This window comes from Moschus berezovskii, chromosome 18 (assembly GCF_049115385.1).
Source record: "Moschus berezovskii isolate FMDL1 chromosome 18, NW_MosBer_1.0, whole genome shotgun sequence".
In the NCBI taxonomy this organism is placed as follows: domain Eukaryota; kingdom Metazoa; phylum Chordata; class Mammalia; order Artiodactyla; family Moschidae; genus Moschus; species Moschus berezovskii.
Window position 1 is genome coordinate 60,303,155 of NC_142477.1, and position 21,517 is coordinate 60,324,671.

The 21,517-nt window shown below is 42.4% G+C and overlaps 1 non-coding gene across 1 annotated transcript; it reads right to left on the bottom strand.

The window, feature by feature from the left end:
- Positions 1-19,150: 19,150 nt before the first annotated feature.
- Positions 19,151-19,221, bottom strand: TRNAG-GCC (transfer RNA glycine (anticodon GCC)). Its single transcript has one exon. It is a non-coding gene; the product is annotated as a tRNA-Gly (tRNA).
- Between the last annotated feature and the right edge of the window lie 2,296 nt (positions 19,222-21,517).

The window sequence follows — 21,517 nt, forward strand, 5'->3', positions numbered from 1 at the left end:
AGTAGCACCCCACCAAACACTTACTAATTAATTTTACAGCAGAAAGATCTGGCACATAGTATCTTAACCAAGTGAAAAAAGTTAACATCCCCAGGAACAGAACAAATCAACATTATGTGCATAGTCTCACTTCTGTGGTATTGCTGGGGAAAAAATCATTAATCTAATTTTGAGGAACAATCAGACAAACTCAAATTTAGGGATATTCTCAAAGTAACTGGCTTAGGCTCCAAAAGTGCAAAGACCTTAAAGGGCAAAGAAAGACTGAAAAAACTCTCACAAGTTGAAATAAATCAAAACGAAATAATGACTAAATGCAGTATGTGACTCTTGTTCGGATTCTCAACCTGAAAGAATGTTATTGTGCAAATGGGTAAAATTTTAATGAAATCTCTGAGTAATACATTAGCAAGAAATCAGTGTCAATTGCCTGATTTTGATGGGTACACTGAGATTCTATTAGTGGATATCTTCTGTTTAATAAATATATACTGAAGTGTTTGGGGGTAATGGGTCATTTGCCTGCTACCCACACTTGAATGGATGAATGAAAAAAGAAAGAGTGTATGTGTGCGCACATGTGTTCACGTGTATGTATGTGTGCATACGTATGTGAGAGAGAGAGAAATGATCAGGCAAATACTGCAGAATGTTAACTGGGAAATCTGAGTGGACAGCATACAGACGCTCTCCATTCTGCTTTTGCAACGATTCATCCTTTCTTACACTGTGTTTTTTAAAGGATCCTACAGCAGGACTGCCAGAACCCAGGCCTTGGAATTGCAGATATTTTAATTTTATACACCACAATCCAATCTTCCTCTCAGTTCCTGTATGTTTTCAAATGACTGATCTCCAGGGGCTTCCTGCAGCAGTCCCACTGGTATCCAGGAGCAGGCCCCAGCTTTGTGAGACACAAGTCCTACACAATTTGAGGAGCACTCCTTAGAAAATATAATAAAGAATTCCAAATTTGAAATTGGACATGAAAGCGAATATTTATTTAGAAAAATCTAATGCAACTGAAGGGCACTGAAGCGCACAGTGAGTTAGCATTGGAGTGACTCCCCCTCTGCTGGAGTGGTAAAGTTCCAGCTCCTGGGAACTGAACACCTTAGAGGCATGGGCTCAGCAAATTTGACTAGCTCTTCACTGGTCAGTGGCTGCTTTTGTTTGCTTGGGCTCCAAAATCACTGTGGACAGTAACTGCAACCATGAAATTAAAAGATACTTGCTCCTTGGAAGGAAAGCTATGACACTAGACAGTGTACTGAAAAGCAAAGCCATCACTTTGCCAAAAAAGGTCCATATAGTCAAAGCTATGATTTTTCCAGTAGTCATATATGGATGTTTGAGTTGGACCATAAAGAAGGCTGAGCACCAAAGAATTAATGCTTTTGAATTGTGGTTCTGGAGAAGACTCTTGAGAGTCCCTTGGACTGCAAGGAGATCCAACCAGTCAATCCTAAAGAAAATAAACCTTGAATATTGATTGGAAGGACTGGTACTGAAGCTGAAACTCCAATACTTTGGCCACCTGATGCAAAGAGCCAACTCACTGGAAAAGACCCCAATGCTGGGACAGACTGAGGGCAGGAAGAGAAGGGAGCAACAGAGGATGAGACTGTTGGACAGCATCATTAACTCGATGGACATGAGTCTGAGCAAACTCCAGGAGAGCGTGAAGGACAAGGAAGTCTGGCATGCTGCGGTCCATGGGGTCACAAAGAGTCAGGCATGACTTAGCCACTGAACAACAACGACAACACTGGCCCTTAGGCAGAAATATTTTCTCTTTCCCTATTTCTTGCACTTTTCTCAGCACAAAGTAAAAACTACACTAGCTTGGATTTGGGCCTGAGGAAGAAAGCACCAAGAAGACCACACAGCCTACCTGATGTGCCCTAAACCGACAAAGCCTGCCTCCAGCCTTAGTAAATGGACTAGACGGATAGCCTGGTCACTGCTGAATAGAAATGAAGAGCAACGATCCAGCCACATCTCTACACATGACCCAATTTCATTCCCTTCAATGGCTGAGTAATATTCCATTGTGTATATACCATAGCTTCTTGATCCATATCCAAATGTCAATAGACATTTAGGTTGTTTCCATGTCCTGGGAACTGCAGATAGTGCTGCAATGAACCCCTGGTGGCTCAGATGGTAAAGAATCCACCTGCAATGCAAGAGCTGAGTTCGATCCCCGGGTCAGGAAGATACCCCGGAGAAGGGCATCACTGCCCACTCCAGTATTCTTGCCTGGAGAATTCCATCAACAGAGGAGCCTTGTGGGCTGCAGTCCATGGAGTCTCAGAGTCAGACACGACCGAGTGACCAACACAGGCTATATACCCAGGAGTGGAATTGTTGGGTCATATGGCAGTTCCATTTCTTATTTTCTAAAGACACTAGCACAATATTGTAAAACAACTATACCCCATAAAAAAAGACAGAAAGTGTAATGAGAAGCAAGTAAGAGGTTACCATGTGGTTGAGTCTAGATCTCCAGGGGACCATAACATTTTTGACTGAATACCTTAAGAGCTATAAAGATCATGCATTTACCTGCCCTTTGTGTCTCTGTCTTCGAGACCTCATGGAGTGGAGATGGAGGCCAAGGGAAAGTTGGGTGCAGGAGCTCTTTTCACTGGCCACGTAACATCTCATAAATATCCATTCCTCTTATTAGCCTATGTGCTGAGATAAAGAAATGGCTGTCAGAACCCCTTCCCCTCCAACTCTCCCATTTGCATAGCACTATGGACATGAGTTTGAGTGAACTCCGGGAGTTGGTGATGGACAGGGAGGCCTGGCGTGCTGTGATTCATGGGGTCGCAAAGAGTCGGATATGACTGAGCGACTGAACTGAACTGAACAAGCAAACAGGGGCTCATGCTCTTCCTAAGAGGTCATGTTGTTTGCACTTACCTATGCAAGAAGGAAAAGAACAGAACTGAAAAATGGGGGTGGGGGAGGAGGACCCAGATAGTCAGACTGGAAATACTGCTCCCTCTGCTAAGCATTTCACCAAGATGAAACTTTGCTTCACTTTTATAACACAACTCATCACATAACTGAGACAGCTCATAATATGATCCATCATGCTATGGTAGTGTCCTTGGATGCTACAAAAGAATACGTGTGGGTCGATTGTCAATTTGTTATTTTTAGTTCTTGAAAAATTTGACTATGGGGGGAAATTTCAAGAAAATCACCCAGTCCCCAGCCTGTATATAGAGCACTTAAAGCACATATATCAGTCAGAAGCACCAATTACATCCGCGGGCATTCACAGGTGACCGAAGGATATTTCCCAGCCTTCTCCCATCCATCCTGCTCACACGGGCTTACACTAGAGCTTCTTATATGTGTCATGAAGCCTGCTGGGTGAGAGGAAACTTTGCATCTGCTTCCCTCTGGCAGAAGTTTTCACCTGCTGATCTTCACATGGCTGGTTTATTCTCAAACTCCAGATCTCACCTCAGGTTTCACCTCCTCCGAAATCTTTCCTGTCACTGTATCAGAAGTCATGTGCATCCCCAACAATCATCTCTGGCTCCTCACCCAGCTGATTTGCTTTATATCCCTCACCACTATGTATGGCCATTTATTGTCTCTTTCCCCTAACTAGGTAGGGACTTTGTCCAGTTCATCACTGTATTTCCAATGGCCAGCACAGGGCCAGGCAGGCAGTGGGTGCCCAAAACATTGCTAATTCAATGGCTGTGGAAAAAGGTGAAAAAGCAGAGAAAAACAGGGACTCGTCAGCTGAATGAGAACAGGCGGGTATATCATTTCTTTCAATAAGTTTCTTTTATGAACAAGGCCAAAGTACTGAGTACCTCCAAAGGGACTTATGATTGAAGAATGAAGCCTGAAATAGTTCTCAAAATGAGAGATCACAGTTTCAAAAAAAATCAACTTACTCTTTCTATCTCCAATTTGTTCTGCCAGCCTGAGATCTCCAGGAACATAAAAAAATATGAGAGGACCAAAAACACTTTGCTATGGTGGCTGAAAAAGTGGCTCAATGATGATAAGAACCCATGATGAACAATCTATGGTAGGAAAGCTGAAAGGGACCTGTGGTATAGAATTTCTGTCCAACTCTAGATGTTCAAACAAACCCTGGCCACCAGCAATGAACTATGATAAGAGTCTTGTGGGTCACAGATTTTTCTAATTATTCTGTATTGTTAGCTTTTTACCATGGTTAATCTGTGCTCTGCAGTAGCAATACTTACTAAGCAAGCCCCTTCTATGTGGCAGGCACAATGCTAACGCTCCATCCCTAAGTCAGGTTTAATTCCATTCCACGCTTTATACAACAGTTATTGGATCTTACACACACAATCCCCGCACCACAGTCTAAAGTGATAGAATCCTGTGTGTGTGTGTGTGTGCGCACACGTGCACACTCAATCATGTCCAACTCTTTGCAACCCCATAGACTGTAGCCTACCAGGCTCCTCTGTCCATGGCATTATCCTGGCAAGAATACTGGAGTGGGTTGCCATTTCCTACTCCAGGGGAACTTCCTGACCTACATCTCCTGCATCTTTTGTAATGGCAGGCAGATTCTTTACCACTGCGCCACCTAGGAAGTCCTAGAATCCTGGGGCTAGAGGCTAAGACATATATGACAATAACTATTTACTAATCTAGCATCCCCCTCAACTCTGTGAGATTTAAGCATGAGTTAGGAGACAGATTACTTCAGGCTATGGATACACTACCCGAGTTGACAATGAACTACCCCAAGCACTGGTCCCTCAAATTGGGTCCTCAGTGAGTACTGATCTAAGCCAGGGAAGATCAGGTAACCAGAGGCTACACTGGAAGAAAAAAGCTAGAAATTTCCCCAGAACATGAGGCCTCTAAACTCAGATTAGGACTTCCCAATCCAGAGGAAAGGAATTAAAAATCCAGCTCCAAAAATTCTTAACCAACTGATAGGCAAAGCAGAAAGTCAGGTACAACTTCTACGTGTATCCAAGAACCTGTCCTCTTGCGTCCACTCCTAAAAACCCATTCACTTCAGGTATTACATGGGTCTACAATATCAGAGAGATTATGGGCTTCTCTGGTGGCTCAGCTGGTAAAGAATCCGTCTGCAGTGCAGGAGACCCCATTTCAATTCCTGGGTCAGGAAGATCTGCTGAGAAGGGATAGGCTACCTACTCCAGATTTCTTGGGTTTCCCTGGTGGCTCAGCTGGTAAAGAACCTGCCTGCAATGCGGGAGACCTGGGTTCGATCACTGGGTTGGGAAGATCCCCTGCCAAAGGGAAGGACTACCCACTCTAGTATTCTGGCCTAGAGAATTCCATGGACTGTATATCCATGGGGTCACAAAGAGTCAGACATGACTGAGTGACTTGTACTTTCACAATATCAGAGAACCTTTCAGATAAAGTGCTTGTTATAGAGGCTCCACCACACTAGTGGGTTTTTTTTTTTTTTTTTGATTGTTGTTGCTGTTCTTGTTGGTACTACACTCTTATCCAAAAGACCTTAAAGCCATTGTTGATTTAAAACCTAGAGCCCCTGACAAAAAATTCATTTAATTGATGAGATTATCTGACTGTACCTAAAACTTTACATCTATCTGCAAAAGAGACCGTGTAGGTCCCAAAGACTGGAATTTGTGATCCTTGAAACAGCCGGCACAGAGAGCTGTGTGCTGTTTATCCCAGGTGTATTAAGAAAGGGGTGCTGCACAGCCTACAATGGTTAAGATTAATTTTAAAAGGCAGCACCATCCTCCCAGCTGAAGGGCTGAAACCAAGCTCTATGATCTCATTATATCTTTTCTCCTTACTTCCTTGGTTGCTGGCGCACTGGTAATAAACAAGCTGACACGTCTGTTTAGTCCCTCAAATAAAATTAGGATGCCGTGGGAATCTAGGTGTGCTTGCAAAGTTCATGCTTTACATTTTTAAAAGCTGCTGCCTATGTTAGAAACAACATTATGACATTCAAGTTAGCGCAACAGCTGCCATTTTGCAAAGTCTGTTGCCAGGGTTCTACATATCAATAGTATCAACAGTGCCACTAATGGAAATCTCTAGTCTGGAATTCAGGATCAATCATTAAGAACAAAGCTTACAACCGTAAGGTTTTCTGACAAACACTAGGCTTTAAATGCACTTAATCATTAACAGGAAATTTCTACTTGAAATAATTGTGATTCAGTTCAGTTCAGTTCAGTTCAGTTGCTCAGTCATGTCCGACTCTCCGCGACCCCATGAATCACAGCACGCCAGGCCTCCCTGTCCATCACCAACTCCCGGAGTTCACTCAGACTCAAGTCCACAGAGTCGGTGACGCCATCCAGCCATCTCATTCTCTGTCGTCCCCTTCTCCTCCTGCCCCCAACCTTTCCCAGCATCAGAGTCTTTTCCAGTGAGTCAACTCATTGCATGAGGTGGCCAAAGTATTGCAGTTTCAACTTTAGCATCAGTCCTTCCAGTGAATACCCAGGATTGATTTCCTTTAGAATGGACTGGTTAGGATGAGGTAAAAAAGTGTTGCCTAAATAAATTTTGTACATGGGCTATATACACAGCTTAAATCCACTGGTGAATTGGCAACTCTCCACTTTCCTCTATCCTGCAAATAACTGGGCTCAAGAAAGATCTAGAAGCTTGATATCTAAGTTAAACTTGAAAAAAATTAAACAGTTGTCATTAAAAATATAATTATTTCCTAACAAATTTTACAGAAAATTTTTAATGTTTCTAAGCAAATTTATTGTTCCCTTTATATTTTTTAAATGATTTTATATAAATATTATTGGCAGTGAATAATTTTATAATTTAGTCTTTAGTTACAAAAATATTCTGATGGGTCCATGACTGAATCTGAGGAAAAATTAACATTTCGCAGAACGGGAGACAATAACTGGCATGACTCCGAGCATCCCTTTTTGGGAGAATGGGAATATCTTATTGGGAAGAATTTGTTGTTGTTGTTCAGTTGCTAAGTCGTGTCCAACTCTCCGCAGCCCTATGGACTGCAGCACACACTGGTCTTCCCTGTCCTTTACCATCTCCCGGAGTTTCCTCAAATTCATGTTCATTGAATCAGTGATGCTATCTAACCATCTCATCCTCTGTCACCGCCTTCTCCTTTTGCTTTCTATCTTTCCCATCAGGGTCTTTTCCAATAAATTGGCTCTTCGCATCAGGTGGTCAAAGTATTAGAGCTTCAGCATCAGTCCTTTCAGTGAATATTCAGGGTTAATATCCTTTAGGATTGACTGGTTTGATCTCCTTGCAGTTCAACAGACTCTCAAGAGTCTTTTCCAACACCACAATTAAAAAGCATCAATTCTTCAGCACTCAGCCTTCTTTACAGTCCAACTCTCACATCTGTACATGACTGCTGGAAAAACCATAGCTTTGACTTGATGGACCTTTGTCAGCAAAGCGATGTCTCTGCTTTTTAATATGCTAAGTTTGTCATAGCTTTTCTTCTAAGGAGCAAGTATCTTTTAATTTCATAGTTGCAGTCATCATCTGAAGTAATGTGGCAACTCAAGAAAAGAAAATCTGTCACTGCTTCCACTTTTTCTCCTATTTGCCATGAAGTGATGGGACCAGATGCCATGAACTTAGTTTTTGAATGCTGAGTTTTAAGCCAGCTTTTTCACACTCCTCTTTCACCCTTAAGAGGCTCTTTAGTTCCTCTTCACTTTCTGACATTAGAGTGGTATCATACGCATATCTGAGGTTGTTGATATTTCTCCTGGCAATCTTGATTCCAGCTTGTGATTCATCCAGCCTGGCATTTCACATGATGTACTCTGCATATAAGTTAAATAAAACAAGGTGACAATATACAGCCTTGTTGTACTCTTTTCCCAATTTTGAACCAGTCACTTGTTCCATGTTTGGTTCCACCTGTTGCTTCTTGACCTGAGAAACATACAGGTTTCTCAGGAGGCAGATAAGGAGGTCTAATATTTCCACCTCTTTAGGAATTCTCCATAGTTTGTTGTGATCCACATAGTCAAGGCTTTCACATAGTCAACGAAGCAGATGTATATTTTTTGGGAGGGAATTTCCTTGCTTTCTCTATGATCCAGCAATTGTTGACAATTTGATCTTTCGTTCCTCTACCATTTCTAAACCCAGATTGAACATCTGAAGCTTCTCAGTTCATACTATTGAAGCCTAGCTTGAAGGATTTTGAGCATTACCTTGCTAGCATGTGAAATGAGTGCAATTGTCCAATGGTTTGAACATTCTTCAGGACTGTTCTTCTTTGGACAGGAATGAAAAATGACCTTTTCTGTGTTACTGCTGAGTTTTCCAAATTTGCCGACATATTGAATGCAGCACTTTAATAGCACTGTCTTTTAGGATTTGAAATAGCTCAGCTGGAATTCCGTCACCTTCACTAACTTTGTTCATGGTAATGCTTCTTAAGGCCTACTTGGCTTCACAGTCCTGGATGTCTGGCTCCATGTGAGTGACCACACCATCATGGTTATCCAGATTGTTAATACTTTTTTTTGTATAGTTTTTCTGTATAGTTTTTTTTGCCATCTCTTTTCTGCTTCTGTTAGGTCCTACTGATTCTGTCCTTTATCATGCCCATCCTTGCATGAAATATTCCCTTGATCCCTTCAATTTTCTTGAAGAGATCACTAGTCTTTCCCATTTCATTGTTTACCTCTATTTCTTTGCATTGTTTATTTTAAAAAACCTTCATAAATGGGAATTTTTATTCATAGGAAGAATACTTGCATCTTACTGGGCAAAACTTCAAGAGTTCAGATATGTATAAAAGGATATATGTAGACACTGAGTAGCTAAAGGAAAGACTTTTACTAAGTAAATGACAATTATTAAGCCATCATATTATTTTATATAATATGTATTATTATGTATATTACTGTTAGTATTATCTGAATTCCACACTCAGTTTTCTACACTGGGGTGGAGACTTTGCAAGCCACGTTTCTTCTTTGTCAGCTGGCTCCATGTCAGATCCTACCAATGCAGGACTCTGCCAATGGGGAGATTGTAAGGCAGGAGGAAGGGGAAGGGACTTGTTCATTACTGTTTGTCTGCTGGTATTCCGGTTGGTTTGCTCCATCTATGACCCTTCACCCCAGGCATAAGAAGTTGGTTCTAGCAATAGTTTTCCTTGTTCAGCTTCTTTTCACAGTTTCAGAACCAGCCTCCTCACACCCTGCTCAGCAGCAACAGCAGCAGCAGAAAACCAGGTTCCTCAAACCCCCTTATCTGGATATGGGATATGGGGAGCTCTGCCTTCCAGGTCCTGAACTAAAGCAGCAGTTGGGTGATGCCCCTTCCTCAGAGGTACAGTCCCTGTTCTACAATGTTCCTTCTCAAATTTCCAAAAGTGAAAGTGTTAGTCGCTCAGTCCTGTCTGACTCTTTTGTGAACTCATGGACTGTAGCCTGCCAGACTCCTCCGTCCGTGGAATTCTCCAGGCAAGAATACTGGAGTGGGTTGCCATTCCCTTCTCCAGAGGATCTTCCTGACCCAGGGATCAAATTCAGGTCTTCTGCATTGCAGGCAGATTCTTTACTGTCTGAGCCATTAAATTTCTAGGTTCTGACAGTTCCAACCTCTTCCTTTCTCTCAGTTATTATCTCTGAGATATAGCAGCATTTTCTGTCATGGGTTTTTTTCAGTACTGCAACACATATTGCCAATTTCTTATACGATATTTTTCCTTTAAAATAGCTAATGTGGTTCCCCATCTTTCCAAGTCCTAATTCCTGAGTGCAGTAGGTATCTTCAATGGGGGGAAATGTGTAGGAGAAAATAGGGACTGTTTGTGGTCAAAGAACATTAAGAAACACTGAGCTAAGCAAAGTTTAAGAGGTTTCTCTGCAACAGGACTTCCCAGAGTCTGCGCATATGCTACTGTACACTACAAATTTACAAGTGACATTTCCCAAACTTAGTTAAGCATGGAACCCATTTGCTGTGACATATGTGATGAGATTAATGCTCTACAGAACAAACATTCAGAAATGCTAGACTCAAAAAATAGGGCCTGGAACTCTCAGGAAAACTTCTCTATTATCAGTAGCCGAACACCTGGTATCCTGCATTATCCTGACCAATAGAAGGTACCTCATTTAAAACAGAATAAAACCTCGGAGAGCCATTATTCATTTCAAGCCAGGTCCCCACAGACACAGCAAAAAGGAGAATAGAGGCAATTCTTTTAAAAAGAAAAGAGCAATATTTTGGTGAATATTCCAGATACTTGGATAGCTAAAAAACTGATCATGAAGTACATTTTCATAACAGTTTCAGCTTAAAGAATAACCTTTAATTCTCTTTATATTGATGTATTCTTGCTAATTTTTTATTAGTGAAAATTCTATCCAGGCCTCTGATCCAGCTAGCTATATCATTTACTTCTTCAGTCTCTTACAACTGTGGGTTCCACTGACTGAGAAAAAATCATTTCCTTTCTATAAATCAAATAGACAACAATTTACATGTTTAGCACCAAGGGAATTTGAGGCACCAAGGATCACCATATAAAAGCCATTTGTGGTCCAGTATGCAGCCAAAATTATGTAGAAACTATCTGATAAATACAGATGCCGGAACAATGAACTGCTCATTGTCTTTTGCTATACTTGAATCCTTATCATCACTCTCCCCTCTTTTCCACACTTTTTCCAGCTTTCCACCTTGCAGACCCAGCGCAGTGGTGTTTCCACCATGAAAATCCTCGCCAATCACTCTAGTCCACTAAGCACTACCTCTGCTGAACTCTGATGGTACTTATTGTTTGCAACCCTAATTTGGGTATGTTATAAATACATTTACTTTGTGTCTATTTATCCACAAACGTTATTTCTGTGTCTCCAAGTGAACTTTAAATTCTTTGGTAGCAAGAATCATGGTGAACAGCTACAATAACCACAACTAAATATGGTCTGAAAAAGGAAGAACTGGTTTCTGATTTTTTAATTTATTTATATGGAAATATTATACACTTACTAGGATTCACAGATAGGAAAGAAATTATATGGACTCCAGATTTCCAGGATGGCAGTAAGCTGTGATGTCAATATGAACACCTGCCTGATTTAGAAGAGCCTAGTCCCTTGCTTGTAACAGGTACTCAATAGACAGCAGTTGTTGATGATAATGCTGCTGCTGCTGCTAAGTCACTTCAGTCGTGTCTGACTCTGTGCGACCCCATAGACGGCAGCTCACCAGGCTTCCCCGTCCCTGGGATTCTCCAGGCAAGAACACTGGAGTGGGCTGCCATTTCCTTCTCCAATGCATGAAAGTGACAAGTGAAAGTGAAGTCGCTCAGTCATGTCCGACTCTTAGCGACCCCGTGGACTGCAGCCCACCAGGTTCCTCCGTCCATGGGATTTTCCAGGCAAGAATACTGGAGTGGGGTGCCATTGCCTTCTCTGGTTGATGATAATGACTATCAAGGAATTAGAATATTTGGGATTCCATTTGGGATCTCAGATGAAATAGACTAAAGATGTGCTCATTTGAACAAACCTTTATTAAGTTCCAAGTATAGAAAGAATAGACAGAGTTGTGATGTGGGAAGAACACTGATGTAGAACCAGTCAGAACTTGGCTTTTTAAACCCTGCTTACTTATGGTGTGGCCTTGGGCAAGTACCTGCCTTTCCTCAGCATCCATTTCCCCATTTAGAAGAGTAAGATAATAACCACTACAAGCAGCTACTATAATGATCACATAAAATAAGTTTTGGTACATTACCATTTGGCACATAGTAGGTGAAACTGACTACAACAGTCCTGGGAGTCACGGCATGAGGGCGTAAGTCCTTTGGAAGGAAGTTGCTATTACCACCATTACCCCTACCATAGTTTGGCCTGAGGCCAAACTACAGGGAGGAAACACAGCCACACATATCACAGAAAACTGGATTAAAGATTTACTGAGCATGGCCTGCTCAACTGAGCAAGACCCAGTTCTCCCCACAGCCAGTCCCTCCCATCAGGAAGCTTCCACAAGCCTCTTATCCTCTTCCACCAGAGGGCAGACAGAATGAAAACCACAATCACAAGATAGGAATCAAACTGAGCACATGCATCACAGCCTTGCCTAACTCAATGAAACTATGAGCCATGCCATACATGTAGGGCCACCCAAGATGGACAGGTCATGGTGGAGAGTTCTGATAAAATGTGGGCCACTGGAAAAAACAAAGGCAAACCACTTCAGCATTTTTGCCTTGAGAACCCAATGAACAGTATGAAAAGACAAAAAGATATGACATTGAAAGACAAATTTTCCAAGTCGGTAGTGCCCAACATGTTACTGGAGAATAGTGGAGAAATAGTTCAAGGAGGAATGAAGAGGCTGAGCCAAAGTGGAAACAACTTCCATTTGTGGATGTGTCTAGTGACGAAAGTAAAGTCTGGTGCTGTAAAGAAAAATCTTGCATAGGAACCTGAAATGTTAGGTCCATGAATCAAGGTAAATTGGAAGTGGTCAAACGGGAGGTGGCAAAAGTGAACATCAACATTTTAGGAATCAGTGAACTAAGATGGACTGGAATGGGTGAATTTAATTCAGATGACAATTATATCTATTACTGTGGACAAGAATCCCTTAGAAGAAATGGAGTATCCCTCATACTCAACAAGTCTGAAATGCACTACTTGGGTGCAATCTCAAAAATGACAGAATGATCTCTGTTCGTTTCCAAGGCAAACCATTCAATACCACAGTAATCCAAGTCTATGCTCCAACCACTAATGCCGAAGAAGCTGAATTAGAGTGGTTCTATGAAGACCTACAAGACCTTCTAGAACTAACACCCAAAAAAGATATTCTTCTCATCATAGGGGACTGGAATGCAAAAGTAGGGAGTCAAGAAATACCTGGAATAACAGGCAGGTTTGGCCTTGGAGTACAAAATGAAGCAGGGCAAAGGCTAACAGAGTTTTGCAAAGAGAATGCACTGATCACAGAAAACACCCTCTTCCAACAAAACAAGACACAACTTTATACATGTATATCACCAGATGGTCTACTGAAATCAAATTGACTATATTCTTTTCAGCCAAAGATGGAAAAGCTCTACACAGACAGCAAAAGCAAGAACTTGAGCTGACTGTGGCTCATATCATGAACTCCTTATTGCAAAATTCAGACTTAAATTGAAGAAAGTATGGAAAACCACAAGACCATTCAGGCACGACCTAAATCAAATCCCTTACAGTTATATAGTGGAAGTCACAAATAGATTTAAGGGATTGGATCTGATAGACAGAGTGGTTGAAGAATTATGGATGGAGGTTCCTGACATTGTACAGGAGGCAGTGATCAAAACCAACCCCAAGGAAAAGAAATGCAAAAAGGCAAAATGCTTGTCTAAGGAGGCCTTACGAATAGCTGATAAAAGAAGAGAAGCTAAAGGGAAAGAAGAAAAGGGAAGATATACCCATCAGAATGCAGAGTTCCAAAGAATAGCAAGGAGAGATAAGAAAGCCTTCCTCAGTGATCAATGCAAAGAAATAGAGGAAAACAACAGAATTGGGAAGACTAGAGATCTCTTCAAGAAAATTAGAGATACCAAGGGAACATTTCATGCAAAATGGGTACAATAAAGGACAGAAACGGTAAGGACCTAATAGAAGCAGAAGATATTAAGAAGAGGTGTCAGGAATACACAGAAGAACTATACAAAAAAATCTTAATGACCCAGATAACCATGATGGTGTGATCACTTACCTAGCGCCAGACATCTTGGGGTGTGAGGTCAAGTGGGCCTTAGGAAGCATCACTATGAACAAAGCTAGTGGGGGCGACAGAACTCCACCAAGCTGTTTCAAATTTTAAAGAGATAATGCTGTGAAAGTGCTGCACTCAACATGCTAGCATATTTGGAAAAATCAGCAGTGGCCACAGGACTGGAAAAGGTCCGTTCAGTTCAGTTCAGTTCAGTTGCTCAGTCGTGTCCGACTCTTTGCGACCCCATGAATCACAGCACGCCAGGCCTCCCTGTCTGTCACCAACTCCCGGGGTACACTCAAACTCATGTCCATCGAGTCAGGGATGCCATCCAGCCATCTCATTCTCTGTTGTCCCCTTCTCCTCCCTCCCCCAATCCCTCCCAGCATCAGAGTCTTTTCCAGTGAGTCAACTCGTCGCATGAGGTGGCCAAAGTATTGGAGTTTCAGCTTTAGCGTCAGTCCTTCCAATGAACACCCAGGATTGATTTCCTTTAGAATGGACTGGTTGGATCTCCTTGCAGTCCAAGGGACTCTCAAGAGTCTTCTCCAGCACCACAGTTCAAAAGCATCAATTAAAATCCCAAAGAAGGGCAATGCCAAAGAATATTCAAACTACCACACAACTGTACTCATTACACATGCTAACAAAATAATGCTCAAAATTCTTCCAAGCAAGACTTCAACAATACGTGAACTGTGAACTTCCAGATGTTCAAGATGGATTTAGAAAAGGCAGAGGAACCAGAGATCAAATTGCCAACATCCACTGGATCACAGAAAAAGCAAGAGTATTTCAGAAAAACATCTATTTCTGCTTCATGTCTACTAAAGCCTTTGACTGTGTGGATCACAACAGACTGTGGGAAATTCTTAAAGAGATGGGAGTACCAGACCACTTTACCTGCCTCCTGAGAAATCTGTATGCAAGTTAAGAAGCAACAGTTAGAACTGCACATGGAACAATGGACTGGTTCCAACTTAGAAGAGGAGTACATCAAGGCTGTGTATTGCTTATTTAACTTATATGCAGAGTACATCACACAAAATGCCGAACTGAAAGAAGCACAAGCTGGGATTTGCTGGTAGAAATATCAATAACCTCAGATTATCAGATGACACCAACCATTATGGCAGAAAGCAAGGAGAAACTAAAGAGCCTCTTGATGAAAGTGAAAGAGAAGAGTGAAAAAGCTGGCTTAAAACTCAACATTCAAAAGACTAAGATCATGGCATCTGGTCCCATCACTTGATGACGAATAGATGGGGAAACAATGGAAACAGTGATGGACTTTATTTTCTTGGGCTCCAAAATCACTGCAGATGGTGACTGCAGCCACCATGAAATTAAAACACTTGCTCCTTGGAAGAAAAGCTATGACAAACCTAGATGGTGTATTAAAAATCAGAGACTTCACTTTGCTGACAAAAGTCCATATAGTCAAAGCAATGGTTTTTGCAGCAGTCATTATGGGTAAGAGAGTTGGACCATAAAGAAGGCTGAACACCAAAGCACTGATGCTTTTGAGCTGTGGTGTTGGAGAAGATTCTTGAGAGTCCCTTGGACTGCAATGAGATCAAACCAGTCCATCCCAAAGGAAATCAACCCTGAATATTCATTGGAAGGACTGATGCTGAAGCTGAAGCTCCAACTTTGGCCACCTGTTATGAAGAGATGACTCATTAGAAAAGACTTTGATGCTGGGAAAGATTGAAGGCAGGAGGAGAAGAGGACAACAGAGGATGAGATGGTTGGAATACAACACCAGCTCAATGGACATGATTTTGAGCAAGCTCTGGGAGATGATGAAGGGCAGGGAAGCCTGGTGTGCTGCAGTCCATGGGGTCTCAAAGAGTCGGACACGACTGACTGCCTGAACAAAAACAACAGGTGCTTAATGAAACTCAGCTCCCCTGAGCTCCCCTGCCGAGTGTATGAGTCATCTATCTAAAACTTTTCTAGCCCTTTCTCATCCCACTGCTGTTCCCCTAAGGACTGAGGAGTTATCAAAGAAAAGGGGGGACTGAAATCAAGGAGGACCTTGTGGGGACTTCCTGTGTACAAAAACCTCTCCATGTCCCCCATTTCTTGTTTGAAGGGGGGACGAAAGACTTAGTCTCCTAGTCCTTCCCTGAGTTCCAAAGAGAAGACTCAAGCAGAAAATGATCAGGACGATAGAGTCTCAGGGCTCTTAGTTCCTCCTGAATGGATACAGACAATAATACAATGCATGTCTTTGAGCTGTTCTGTAGAAACTAAGACCCCTGCCCCAACCCAACTGGAAGATGTTAACTACAAACGGAGCCAGCACAAGCATGTAGACCTCAGGCTGGGTGGAACCAGAACTTTTAAATTCTGTTAACATCACTCAGTTACCTCATCACCAGCCAATCCAAGAAGATCCATGACCTGATCAAGCACCTTTCAACTCTTTCTCCAAACACAGTCTTTAAAAACACTTACCTAAAATCCATCACAGAGTTCAGGTCTTTTGAGATTGAGCTGCCCATTCTCTTTGCTTGGCACCCTGCAAATAAACCCTTACTTTGCTGCAAACACCATCAGAGTTTGGCTTTCTATGCACAGACCCACAAGCCTTTGCTGGGTAATATTAACAACTAGCAGCAGTAATTCCTGCTGCTACTATTTTTAGAGAAAGTTTGTACACAGGTGAGCAGAGTTGACAATCACCCTCCCAGGGGAAAGATACTCACCTACCTGTTCCAGTGCCTAAAATCCAAAACAGATTTCTATGAATTTAAGGATTACTTCCTACTACAATGCTCAACACATGAATCCAGTATCAGTATTTACCACTTAATGTGAATTTGTTTATCAGCTCTACTTGGTAACAGACACACTGATTCACTCTTGTAGCAATCATAAACTGAGGTATTACTATGTCCCAGACAGGCTACATACAGAACCATATGATTATAAAGATGAGTTAATGCTCACTAGTTTTGCCCTTTGTGGGCTCAAACTCTTGCTATGTACTTGCTTGAGAGGAAGTAGAGAGAATGCAGAGGGGAATGAAAGGTCAAGCAGGGCAGCTAAAACTCGAAGGACAAGGATTATCGATGAGTGATTTACCCACCCAAACTTGTTGCCTAGAACTGCAACTGCTGATGGACACAGCAGGTGAGGAAACAATGTACAGTATATAAATGTTTTTATAATTATGAGGTATTTGTTTAGCAAATCAGTGTAGAGTTTTATTATTCAGAATGGCGTGGAGAGTTGAATTCCTTTGGAAGCTGTGCAGCCTCCGCCTGGTGCACATGACCAGTGGGACAGCAGGACTCTGGAGACACAGGGGACAGAGGCTTCAGCCTCCCGACAGCTACCGTCCGCATAGCACATCAAAAATTGGGGCCATATCCTCCTCAATCTGGCTGAAATCTTCTTCTGAACAATAGAAAGAGCTTTCTGAATGAACTAATATTTTTAAGAATGAAAGGTAAACAGTATACCTTTTATAAGAATGAACTGCTTTAGAGTAGTATCAGTTGCATGCAAACAATAATTAGGATAACTGAGTAGGCTTGGATTGACATGTATTTGGCCCCAGTTTACTATTCATTAGTTTTCCACTTATTATTATTTTGCTGTACCACAAGGTATGCAATATCTTAGTTCCTGATAAGGGATGGAACCCATGACCCCTACAGTGCAAGCACTGAGTCTTAACAACTGGACCATCACGGAAGTCTCAATTTTTGATTTCTTTATACTTGAAAAACAACACAAGTGGATGTCTTTCAAACCAACTTGTAATTCAAATTTTCGCTAGTTCATACTAACTCCCAACTCATACAAATCAATAGGTTTATTTGCTGTTTCTCAAGGCTTTGGGGGCTGATTTAAGGACACCCACATCTTCTTCTCCTGAATTATCTGGTTAATCCATAAGTCCACCATATAACAGCAGTTCCACCATAACACTTCAGTTTGGCTACGCTTACATGTTGAGAAATCTAGGACCACTTCTGCCCAAGGCCATTTCCTCCTTTCCCGTAGAAGATAATGAAATTACAGCCTGTAATTAGAATTAATTACCTGACATATTTTATAATTTATGAGAGTGTTGTATGTGTGCAGTGATCAAGTTATATGGTCTTTGTCTGTGTCTGCCATTTATTGATTCAGAGTTTGGGTATTTAGCTTCTAAAAATGAATTTAATATGGCCAGATTAGTTGGCCCTTTTTATGAAGGCCACTCTGACTCACTACCCAGTAGTTACAGTCCCTCCTAATCCCTTAAATATCCCCTTAATATTAACGTTGATTTGAAGCTACGTGTACGGTTCATCAGAATAATAACAGCAACAATTCCTTGTATTTGTACAATGCTTAATATTTTTCAAAGCACTGTTGTTAAATGTCATGCCCTCCCAAACCGGGTTCAGTGATAGGAAACTGAGAAGAATCTCATTTTCCTCATTAAAATAAAATAAAAAATGTTAAGACTACAGGAAATGGAACTGCCAGTCCCTCAGTTCCACATTCATTAGCAGAGTCCTGCTAAAAATTGCTGAGATTCACGAGGTGCCAAGCCATCTTGGACAGTCAAATCTGTCTTACTCCCTCTCCCTGGTTTCTCCAGAGAGGCCATGCTCTTCTCTTTGGCTCTCATTTGTTGATACATGAAGTGATATGTCTGAGGCGGGTGACGAGAAGCAACCAGTTGGCTGCTCCCCTCAAGCATCCCTCTGCCAGCTATGATTAGTGTCACTAGGCACAGCCCTCTCGACTGCCCCCTGAATCCAAAATCCCCCTTTGGGTTTTTCCTGTGCTCACTGCAATCAGTCCAGAGATGTTAGGCCCTCTAAGCTGGCACAGACACAGTCATGATTCTTCACCTGCTAAGTGGCTCTGGGACTTCCCACAGTCCTTAAGATCTAACAAACTACATTCTGTGCAATCACAGCTTTGTGGAGATCCCTGCCACCAGTGAAAGAAGTCAGAGTAGGCTTGACTGGCAGGAGCAGAGCCCACAGGGATGCCAGCAAGCCTGGCAGAAGGAGCAGGAAGCAGGTCAGTGCCTTAAAGCCTCCAACAGTATTTTTCCAGTTTTCACATCTGTTCCACTCTGGATGTGACAGTGTGTGTGTGTGTCTGTGTGTGTGTCTGTGTGTGTGTGTCTGTGTCCTCAGCCAGGCTCCAGAAACTGAAAGTGCAATGTGCTTCTTGGGCTTTTGTTTTTTTCACCTTACTATGTAAGCCTAATGTAAATTTCTTTAAGCTGTAACACTTCTTCAAGTATCTAAGCACTATTTTGTTGCTGTTTATCCCTAAGTCATTGCCAATTCTTTTGCAACCCTATGAACTATAGTCAGACAGACTCCTCTGTCCATGGGATTTTCAAGGCAAGAATACTGGAGTGGGGTGCCATTTCCTTCTCCAGGGGATCTTCCCAACCAAGGGATCAAACCTGGGTCTCCTGCTTGGCAGACAGATGCTTTACCACTGAGCCACCTGGGAAGCCTGAGCACAGGACAGTGCTATTCCATGAAATGCCTTTATAGAAGATCTTCAACCCTATGCTGTTCTGCTCTCCTTCCTCAACAGCACCACTAGTGCATCTAGAAAGTTCCTGGGTACCTCATCAATTATAATTGTCCATTCTTTTCTTTAAAAAAACCTTTTTTATTGTATACTGGAGTATAGCCAATTAACAATGTTATCAGAGTCTCAGGTGGACAGCAAAGGGACTCAGCCATACATGTACATGTATCCATTCTCCCCCAAACTCTCCTCCCATCCAGACTGCCACATAACAAACAGCAGAGTTCCCTGTGCTGTACAGAAGATCCTTGTTGGTTATCCATTTTAAATATAACAATGTGTATATGTCGACCCCAAACTCCCTAACTATCCCTTCCATATTTCTGGCTAGAGATGTGTTAGATGTGTTACTGCCAGTAACAAAATACTTATAGCTGTCTGCCTTTTGGTGCCTGTGGGGTACGCTTCATTACTCTTCTCTGAAGTCAGCCTTAGCATGGAACTTACTCTGTTCAATAAAGTGAGAGCAGACCTGACACCTTCAGAAGTTCTCAGAGCCAGAATGTGACTTGTCACATTCCTGCCCTGCGACTGCAGTTGTAGCGGGGACACATTTTGAGACAAAAACTCCATCAGCCTGAGCCTAGGTGACTATCAAGAGCAGAGGCTCTCTGCCAACTGACACTGGACAGATGGCATGAATAGGAAATAGATATATTGTGTTGTTTCTTATCGTGGCCTAAACTGACCTAATCTGACTAGTACATAAGTAGAGGGATCTGAAAATCAGTCCCTGGAGGCTCGGACAAAGGGTTCAACAATGCAGGAAGCCACCTGACCTCTATCAGAGAGAGTCCGTTTGACCCTCAGCAGCCCAATATGACGAGACGAAGCGGTGGACGGTCACTGCTGCCATGACTGCCACACACCGAAACGACACGTAAAATGTCATGGCTTGTTGTCAAGATAATTCCACTTCCTGAGAGTCTCTCATTTTGGAGAGGGCACACATTACACATTTTCTTCACTACATTTTCAGAAACAAAGGAAGAGAAAAAAAAGATCCTGCCAAACAGCATTTATATTTAGCACGCGCCATATGCACATGTGCGGTACAGAGCACAAAGCCATGTGGCGGTCCCGCCAGATTGAAATCAGCAGGAGAGCGAGCCGGAGATATTATATACAAGTGCGAGACTCTCAGTAGTATAAATGTAGGCATTTCTGAGCGCAGAATGGCTCTTTGTGTCTTGACTTCACAAGATTCTTCAGTAGCCACTTCAGAATATTCTAGGGGAGCATAATCTTTAGATGCCAAGGCCAAGAGCAAAAGGAGGGCTTAGTGGGCAAATGGCCTTTGAAGTGGAGTGCAGTTACTTAGGTCCCCCGCAGGTCCTTGCTAATCCACTTCACTATATCCTCCACTGTGGAGCCTGGTCCCAAATGGGAAGTTTCCTCCTCAGAGTCACTGAGGGAGAAAATATCTGGGAGGAAAAATGGTGTCTGCCAGCATCAAAACACATTTAAAACAACTGAGCACTTCATGATTATGAAGGAAGCAAGAGAAGGAAGTGTTCAGGCCCTGAAGAGGGAACTGAATCTAGGAAGCTGCCAATAAGGTAGAAAAGCAAACATAAGCATGGAAGCAGGACAGGCTAATAACCACCCTTTCAGGCTCAAACCCCCAGCTGAGTGTTAAAAGAAAAGGCCATCACCCCTCCCAGGATCCACGAGGAGGGCTTTTCCCTAAACACACACTAGGCTGTCTATGGCCCTTTATTCACACAACCTGGTCGGGGGTGGGGTGGGGGGCAGGGGTCAGTGCTTTTTGGGGTGACCCATTTGGAAGGAAAGCCAGGCATGCTTCATTCAGCAATGCCATTCTTCCTCTTGGTCTGCTCCAACCCAGTGCTCCAGCAGCTGGGTGGGGAAGTCTACCTATCAGCCTTGTCTAATAGACATAAAGTTGGAGCCCTGGTTAATCAGTCAAATCCATCCCATCTGCCTTCACTAATCATGGCTATTTCAATTGTTGCTACAAAAGACTTGCATGTCCTCCAAGCTGCATATAGCCTAAACAACATGTTTGCCAGAGTCGTTTTCCAGGAACTTGGAGTCAGTTGTGTCTAGTTCAAGCTGAGCTGGTTAAGATTGGATAGGACCAAAAATCCTCCAACTGGGCGTGCAGAAGTGTCTGCTAGGTCAGGGGTCCCCAACCTCCATCTAATGCCTGATGCTGCAAAGGGGAGCTGATTCATAACAATACAAATAA